The sequence below is a fragment of the Vulpes lagopus genome, chromosome 13, assembly GCF_018345385.1.
Source record: "Vulpes lagopus strain Blue_001 chromosome 13, ASM1834538v1, whole genome shotgun sequence".
Lineage (NCBI taxonomy): Eukaryota > Metazoa > Chordata > Mammalia > Carnivora > Canidae > Vulpes > Vulpes lagopus.
This window is the reverse complement of record NC_054836.1, coordinates 53,121,500-53,130,925: the sequence shown is the minus strand read 5'-3', so window position 1 is coordinate 53,130,925 and position 9,426 is coordinate 53,121,500. Positions and strand designations below refer to the sequence as shown.

Genomic DNA, 9,426 nt, shown 5'->3' with positions numbered 1-9,426 from the left:
TTTATTTATTTATTATGAGAGACGCAGAGAGAGGGAGAGAGAGGCAGAGACACAGGCAGAGGGAGAAGCAGGCTCCCTGAGGGGAGCCTGATGCAGGACTCGATCCCAGGCCCCTGGGATCACGCCCTGAGCTGAAGGCAGACCCTCAACCACTGAGCCACCCAGAAGTCCCTATAACTAAGTGTTTCGCCTTTGGAAGGGATGTTAGGTGCAGCCGCTGTGCCAGTCCAGATTGCAGTAGCAACACTAGCCTGGCAAGTACCTCCTGCTCAGCCCACTTCTGTTCACATAGAGTGAACACAGAACTAGTGGACTATGGTGACCACTGGATGATGTAGCCGCCTTGACTGTCAACCCAGGTTTGCCAGGTGGGATAAAGGCACAATATACCTCATCAGGCCTTAGGAATTCTGACAGAAGCTTTAAAAGGTAGAGTTCCAGTTTCTTACTTAGGGATCATCCTTCGTCCCAGCACCCACAGTGACAGCCCTGTTACTACTGCATCTGGTTGGAAAAGGGAAAGTTGAGGTGCTGTGGGGGGAAATGAGAAAAGTATAGTCATCCCAATACCCTCCCCCCAGGGGAAGGATTGTACGGTCACACTAGTATCCTCCCCCACCTCCCCTTCCTCAGATCCTTTGGAACAGCTGTGGAATCTATCTCCCGGGGATCCTCTTCCAGCCCTCCCTCATAGTGAGTGTGAGCACACACTTGGGAATGTGTGTAAGCCTGCCCTTCATGTCTAGTTCCACTTCGGTTTGGGAACCTGCCATTAAAGTGGCCAAGCAGATAACAAATATTTCACTTATCCTTTCTAATCCTCTATCAAACCATTACTTGAAGGATGACATTTTTTTTAGCCTGTCGTTGGACATTTATGGGCTGTAAAGTGTGCTGCTTGGTCTGAAGAAATGTGACTCAGTCCAAAATGGTGCAGCATTTTCTGTTCCAGTCCCTTTATATATTAATCCGATGATTTGCATCTGCCACCAGGTAGCCCAGTTCAGAATAGGTGTCTGTTCCTGTCAGGGTCCATTTGTAGCCTCCAGGGACTATTGGCATTAGTCTGACTGGACACTTACGTGCTGGGTTCTCCCTGGAGCATCTGCACCATCATCCTTTGTGGTCTCTGTCTTGCTGTGAGACAGAACAATTCTTATTGGCATTTTGTGCCTCAGCAGGTATCTAGATTCAGTCCATCTATGCATTGCTGAACGTCCCCAAAGTCCATCATTTTATAAGCCCAGGTAAGTACCTCAAGGGAGCACACTGGAATATCTGCTTCCTGGTTCCCATCACCTGCCTATCTCAGAAGGCATTCTTCTGTTGGGCACCTCCACGGCCTACCTAAATGCATCCCTTACATTCCCAGTGTCAGAAAGAGTCTCATCCCACCAGAGGCAGGAGCTGAAAATAGATCAGCAGTTTTTTGGGAGACTTGATGTGTCTGTGGCACACTGTTAAAGGTCCCCTAAGCAACACTTAAAATGCACCAGTGATGATAAATTTTACTCGCTATGGATTACGTAAAAGTGTAGCAAGGTGGTTCTCAAACTTCACCAAAATCATGTGCACAGATTCTGATTTAGTAGGTCTGCCGTGCAAACAGAATCTGCAAGTCTAAGTTCCCAGGGGATGCTGATGATGCTGGGCTGCAGACCACTCTCTGAGAACCATTATAGCACATGGTTTTAGAAATCATCTATTTATGTCTCTTTCCCTGCTGGAAGGCAAGCTTTTCAATTGCAGGGACAGTTTTATTCATCAAGATGCTCCCATGAACTAACAGAGCATTTAAGAAGAAATAAATATTTGTTGATTTAATGAATGGTAATGTTTCCTGCATTATGCTACTTATACTGCTTCTATTGGTAAAATCACATGCATATTTGAGGATGGCAATATGACTTTATTTTTCATACATGAAGTGTTAGTCTCTTATTATTAGTATAAATATTAATAGTAGGACATTATTTTATTATACTTTAATAATTTCAACATGATACATTGCTAATAGTCTTTGCAAAAACGTTTTTGCTAAATCATTAGATATATGTGTGTGTGTATGTGTGTGTGCTTGTGCTGGGATTAGAATACTATTTTTCTTTTATTATACGTGAATTGACGATATAAAATTGTTACATGAAATATTTGGCAGCTGTATACCTTGCAGGCAAAATTAATGAAAAAGAAAAATTTATAGAATCTAGGCTAATTTGAAAGTGTGATGAAACATGTCCTCACAAATTAAAGTTTGGAGAGTGGTAGGAAGTACAAAAAATGCATTGATAGTCTTTCTGAAGATTTCCCCCCATTCTCTCTTCTGCTCATTAATTGTTAAATTAATATTCATTTGGATTCTGGTTGGCCTCTTTAATGCCAGGTTCCCAAACTCAAGTGGAACTAAAGGCAAACTACCTTAATTTTCCCTCTTTTACATCACTCTTAAAGTTTTTAGACTAGCACTACTAATTCTAAGAAATTAGCAAACCAACTTACCCTGGGCCATGATTCAGTCCAATCTCATTAGCTAAGTGAGGCCCAACCTCAGTGTTGCTCTGCTCGTCTTACTTTGAATATGTAATTAAGACGGCCAGTGAAGGCAAAACTGTGGTTGAAGGTAAAGCAGAACTTCCGTGTGCAATAATCAGAAACTCCGGCAACCAGGATTATTTAACCTTACAAAACAGAACTTAAGTAAATAAAATCAAAATTTAATTAAATAAAAAATTGAATAAAATCATGAAAGGTGCAGCAAAAGCTGATAAGTCTCTCTCCACCCCTCTTTTTTCAGGAGACTCCAGGACTCATGATCCTGAGCTCAAGACCTGAGCCCAAGACCTGAGCTGAGATCAAGAATCCGATGCCTAGCTGACTGAGCCACACAGGAGTCCCGGATTAGTCTCTCGTTTGAACCAATTCAGCAACATATTGCAAATAGTCACTGGAGGATATTAATGGTCCACACATTTAAAACCAATAAAAAGATAATGTATCAATATAGCACAAAATCAAACTATGAAATTCTTAACCACTGAACATTTAGTGTTCAAGTCTATGGTTAGATTTTTTAAATTATTTTAAAAATCATTTTTAGTTTGAAGTAAAAACTCACAACAGATTGAAAACTAAGATTTAAAGGGTATGTGTTAAGTTTTGTCTACTCCAAAGAACTAGTTACTAAACTGAAGACATTACGACTTTTTGATAATTTTACCTAAGGTGGAAAAACCCATCATTACTGATAGATAAAAGCAATGTGAAATGTGAAATATCCTGGGTATGTCCTGTTTGAGGACATGTTTACCAAAAAAAGTCAAAACAAAAACCCTTGATATTACAAAATATTTTTTTTCATTCTTGCTGGGTCTCCAATATTTAGACCTGATTTCACTAGGTAATTACAACATTGGAAAATGAAAACCATACCAGAATTGGGAAGGTGTTTTGCAATCTGGTCCTAGTCAAAACTGTGAAGTAGGTGCAGTTTTTCTTTGGGGCTAGCCCACTTCCCTTTGGTGTCTAATACAGTAGTCTCATTCTGTTTCAGGGTTTCTCACTTATGGAACAGGCTTCCAAATCCTACAGGGACCAGATCTCTAATAGGTGATGATTTGCTAATCCTGTGAAGTAAACTGTGCTGATGTGTGCAGTTCCTACCAATTGGATAGGGTGCTGGAGACTATGCCTTCCTAACTCAGCTAGTGAAAACTGCAGCCTCTGACGATTGTAGGAGCCCTTGGGGGCGACTTTCCACACGGTGCAGTGATCTCGCCCAAGTACCTCTTCAGTAATGGTTCAGCAATGGGAAGTCTCCTACTTCACCAGGTGGAGCATTTTCAGATGTTAAACAGTTCTGTTTTATATTAAGCCAGAACCAAGAAGGATTAGGGTGTCAAAGGAAAGAACATTAACTTCGGAGAAGGTCCAAGGCCAAATTCCAGCATCACCATTCACTATCTGTATGAATCTGAGTGTGTGTGTGTGTGTGTGTGTGTGTGTGTGTAACTTCTTGGAACTCAATGCTCTGATAAAAAGGAATAAAAGAAAAAATATCGAAAGAATCATAACAATATTAAGTATTTGTAAAACAGCATACAGTTCTGGGTAAATAGTGAAAATTCAATACACATTAATTTTATCTTTTCTCTTATTATTCCTTGTCTAGTTCTTCCTATGTGAAACATAGATTTGTTCTGTTCCTTTTATTTTGTGACAACTTTCCAGATATCTAAACCTACATGTCATGCTTCTCCTTGGATCTTGTGGTGCAGTCCAGAAAGTCCTTTGCTATTCTTTATATGGCATCTTCCTCCAACCCTTCACTATCTTATTTCTTTTGTGTAAGTGCATTCTATTTTATAAACGTCTTTATAGAATTATGATGCCTATAATTTGGGATGATTCTGTTAAAAATGAGTTAAGTAGAATAATTTTTGAATTGTTAACTTGTTTTCTGTTCACGACATCATCTTATCTTCTCAGTCCCTTTGCTGAGCTTTGTAGCACCTTATCATTATCAGAAATATTTTCAGGCAGCCTGAGTGGCTCAGCAGTTTAGCACCTGCCTTCAGCCCAGGGCGTGATCCTGGAGTCCCGGGATCGAGTTCCATATCGGGCTCCCTGCATGGAGCCTGCTCCCTCTGCCTGTGTCTCTGTCTCTCTCTCTCTATCTCTGTCTCCCAAGAATACATAAATAAAATCTTTTTTTAAAAAAAGGAAATATTTTCTTCATTAGTTAGCTAATTAATTAATTCAACAAATACATGTGTGCTTATTATTTCTCTCTCCTATTTGAATGTAAGTCTCATGATAGCAGGGCTCTAATCTGCCTTCCTTACCCTTATCCACCATTGAGAGAATTCTTCTCCAACTGCCAGCTCTGATCAACAAATACAAGAGAAATTTCCCACATCCTCGAATGCCAGAGGAAAGTATAGCTATGGCCACGTGTTGTTTTTGTGAAATGGAGACTGAAAAACAAAACAGAACAAAAACATGTAGAAAAGTACTTTATAATTTAATGAGGTCACTGTTCAAGGTATTAAGGGGATGATTGAGTATATAACAGTCTATGAGAATTTAAAATATCGGTTAAAATATTTTTGGTATTTGTTATTTTAAAATCAGGCTTAAAAATTGCAAAATGACTTAAAAATGACTTCAGTGAAAATCTATTCTTCTGTTACACATAGAAATAAAACTTCCCAATCAAATATTAGTCATACATTAAAACAATGTGTAGCATAAAAAAAAAACAACAACAACCCAAAGAAGTGGCTCTAAAGTATTGATTAAAGAAAATATATTCTTGGCAGGAATCATCTGACCATGATTTCCATGTTTGCAAATGAAATGGGCTAATGGGGAAAGGAAATAAAAGGTAAACTTTTAATTTAAAAAATTACATCAAAGTTTTATAGGCTAAGGACTAGTTTAGTCCAGGGGTAGCCAAGTCAAATTGTCTAAAGGTTTTTGGAGGAAATGGAATTGAGAAACTCAGCCCATCCCAGGGCAAATGGGGAGGGCACACTCCATGTAGGTGGCATAGGCAATGCTTGGTGTCAGGGTACTGTGCCAAGGAATATAGACTTGGTGTTGCCCGGTCTTCTGACTTTTAAAGAGAGGCTATAAATCCATATTTTTACCTTAACCTCTTAGTACTTAAACACTGGCAAAATATATCAAATGTAAAATAAGTCACTGTATTCTCCCCAGTGTTCAAAATATGGAAACTACAACAACAATGGACTATAATTATACATCAGATTGGCAGGAAAAAACACCTAAAATTGGTAAATTTTAGAGTTTGAGAGCACAGAGAAAACTATGCAGTGTCATCACATTGTTGCTGAAAGTGCGAAGAATAAAAGTTTTCAGAAGCTGAGTGGTAGGTGTCAACATTTAGAAAACATGTTTATATGTATATATAGTATGCACATATACATATACACAGAATGATGTACGTATATACGTATTACACCATATGTAGCACGCATATGTATGTGTGTATAGTGTACACTCTTAGACTAAGATTCTAGGAATCTTTTTCATAGAAAGACGCTATTGTGTGTACAGCAGTCATAGTACTAGAAGGTCACTTTCAGATTTACAATAGCAAAAGAAAAGTGACATTTGTCGAGTAGTTAAGGAATTCAGTAAATGTGTTGCATCTAAATTATGAAATGTCAGACAACAGCTGAAAAAAATGTGGAAGATTTATGAGCAAAGTGTAATATAATTATTAAAAAACAATATTGGAAGAATGAGTATAGTATAGTTATGAATACATTTTGTTCATAATACATTTTGTTCATTCATAGTTATGAATGATATTTCTGTGTGTGCATACGTATGTGTGTTCAATATATAAAGGGGTTAAAATAGAAGAGTGGGCATAGTACAATTGAGTTTTCAAAAAATATTTCTATGTGTATGTGTGTTAGTTCTTAGCAACGGGACTGGAAGGGCATACAAGAAAATCTTAACATATGTTGTCCTTCAGATGAGAACTCAGAATGGGGAAGTGAGAGGTGACTTTGATCTTTTATGTCTCTTGCTTAAATATTTTTCAGTGAGGATATATTCATGAATTGTTACACAAATAAAAGGAATAGATAAAATAAAATGAAATGAAGCCAGTAAAATGGAGTTTTTATAGTGATGAAAAACAAAGCATTACCTGTTGGTTAAAAATAATAATTACTGATATGAAAGCTATGCTATTAAATACAGAGCTCTATATTGGAATGATTATTTTTAAAGGTTTGTTTGTGTATTAATTTGAGAGAGATGGAGAGAGAGTGCGGGGGGAGGGCAGAGGGAAACCCAAGTGGACTCTGACTCGATCTCAGTCTGAGATCACAACCCAAGCGGAAACCGACTCGGATGCTTAACCGACTCCATGACCCAGGTGCCCCTATATTGAAATGATTTAAAGTACACGCTCCCTTCTCTGTCTGGGCTCAAATCTAAGAGTTAGCTGTGTGACTTTGCCCAAGATTTGTGTATATAACAAATCCCTACTATAGCATATTACAAATAGTAATAGGTAATGGAGGTAAGTAAGATGCTGAGTGAGGTTTCTGGTACACTGAGTAAATTTTCTAAAAGTATTAGCCATTATTCTTATTCCTTGGAAATTAAAATTGTGAAACCAAATTAAGAGGATTTGCTCTAGCCATATCTAGACACATTTTTAATGATATATTTTAAATAAAAATTCATGTTATTTTGTAGCAGGTCAACAACGGTGCCAGCTCTATGGCTATGTGAAAATTATATATTCAAGATGATATGTTTGTGGAATTCCCCCTTTTCCTTATAGCAGCTGTCTTAGTATTAGGTAGTTCTCTACATTACAGGCAGAATCTAGGAGTGAAGCGTATAGTCTGTTTTGGAGACTACTGACTTTGCAGCAGAAGAAATTTCATCAGTTGCTTCCATGCATTTTTATAGACATGCAACCTATTACCTCTAATAATGCAGCTCTAGAGAGAGGTCACTGGTCATTGAAACCAATACTCACTATTGGTTTTCTTGTCAGCTTTATGAGGGAAACAGATGACACCCAAACTGAAGCCTAAGGGCCCATCACCTGGGTATCTTAACAAACATTAGGCGGAAGAGCTCAAGGATGTATTTTGTGGGTACAACATTTCCATCACTCCTGGAGAAGCAACTGCTGAAAGACCATTTTGGCTGAACATAATCAGAAAACCAAATATGAACCTATTTTTGATTCAGGAAAGAAAACCACAAGTGATGACAGATACTGGAAAAAGAGATCGGCAAAGCAAGTGAAACAGAAGGGACTCCAGAGAAGATCTAGAGCTCTTTGGCTGTACGGTAACTTAAAAGACTTAACAACCAAAATTTATTAAAATAAACATTGCTTTTGTTTACACAAAAATTTATTTCTGTCTTAACGTTCTAATATTGTAAAAGTCATTCTCACTGGCTGTTAAAAATACCTGTTTACTATCGCCACTCCTGATTAAAGAAAACATCATTCAGTTATAATTAAAGGAAATGTGTCTGCATTCACATGTCATTTTTCTTACTGTGGTTTCCCTGGCCATTATTTTGTTTTTTTGCTTTTTTGTTTTTTTGGCCATTATTTTGAAACGTATTTTTTTTAATTGGTAAATGTAGAGCCTTTTAATTAACTAATTAATTAACTAAGTTTGGAAGTAGGAAAGCACGAGTCTTTCCCAGATATGCTAGATTCTGATCCGGGGAATATATCCAAATTGACCTGATTTTCTTTTTTCAGGATGTTGAAGAAATTGGAAATGCATGCCTCTGGAAGAGGCACAAATAGAACACCTGCTAAGCCCTTGTTTTCTTCTAATCAGTAGTTTCTGATGGAGAAAATTACATACACACACCATATGTAGGTATTATGTATTGAAAGTATTCAAGATAATGTATTTTCACTTACCCATATTGAATTTAGTTCTCGTATTTTTTAGTTGCTTGAAGTACAGGCAAGTTTATTACCTTGAGATAGTTTTGTCTTTCTTTTAGATTCTACAAAAGCAAAAACTTATTTGGAACAATACTGATGATTCCATTAAAAACCTTGCCATTCAATAGTATTGTTTTATATTTGTTACGATTATCCACTTAATAACTGTATTTATAGAACTGCTGCAGTGTCTTGCAGTCTCTGATATAGTATCTTAATCACACTCAACATTCAATAAACATTTGCTGAATGATAATCACAAGGGACTGTGGTACGTAAAAACTGTGGTTTTATGCTATGATGTCACTTTCATTTTTCTTTTTTTTTAATTTAAAAGATTTTATTTATTTATTCATGAGACACACACAGAGAGAGGCAGACATAGGCAGAGAGAGAGCAGGCCCCATGCAGGAGCCCGATGTGGGACTCAATCCCAGGTCTCCAGGATCACGCCCTGGGCTGAAGGCAGGTGCTCAACTGCTGAGCCACCCAGGGATCCCTAATTTTCATTTTTCATGTGATTTTTGTAACAGACACCTATTGCTAGACTATCACTTCCGTCAGTCGACAAAACTGAAATGACCCCGTGTTCTGCTAGTCCCTGTCTACCTTCCTACACAAATAAACACTATTTGTCGGATCTGAATTAAGGACCCACATTCTCAAGGAAATTCGGGGTCGTGAAGAATGACATAGGTGCTCTGGCAAGAGAGGCTTCTCCCCACCCACACCTGTAAATCTCCCCTGTAATACACTTCTTTTCAAGCCGGAAAATGAGATTGAATGGAAGAGCCTGGGACCTCGAACTTGGAGTTCATCATCCCGCCTAGGACAACCTGGTACATTCCTTAAGCTGCCAGGATAGGGAATGAGGCCGTGGTCGTATGACTTACTTCCAAGTCCTGGGCCTCGGGGAGCTTTATAAATGAAAATGAACCCCTAGGATGCCTGTTGGA

At 38.0% G+C, this 9,426-nt stretch overlaps 1 long non-coding RNA gene across 1 annotated transcript; it reads left to right on the top strand.

Moving 5' to 3' along the window:
• Positions 1-3,056: 3,056 nt before the first annotated feature.
• Positions 3,057-7,791, top strand: LOC121475121. The gene is made up of 3 exons (XR_005983625.1): positions 3,057-3,142; positions 4,228-4,343; positions 7,747-7,791. It is a non-coding gene; the product is annotated as an uncharacterized LOC121475121 (long non-coding RNA).
• Positions 7,792-9,426: the final 1,635 nt, after the last annotated feature.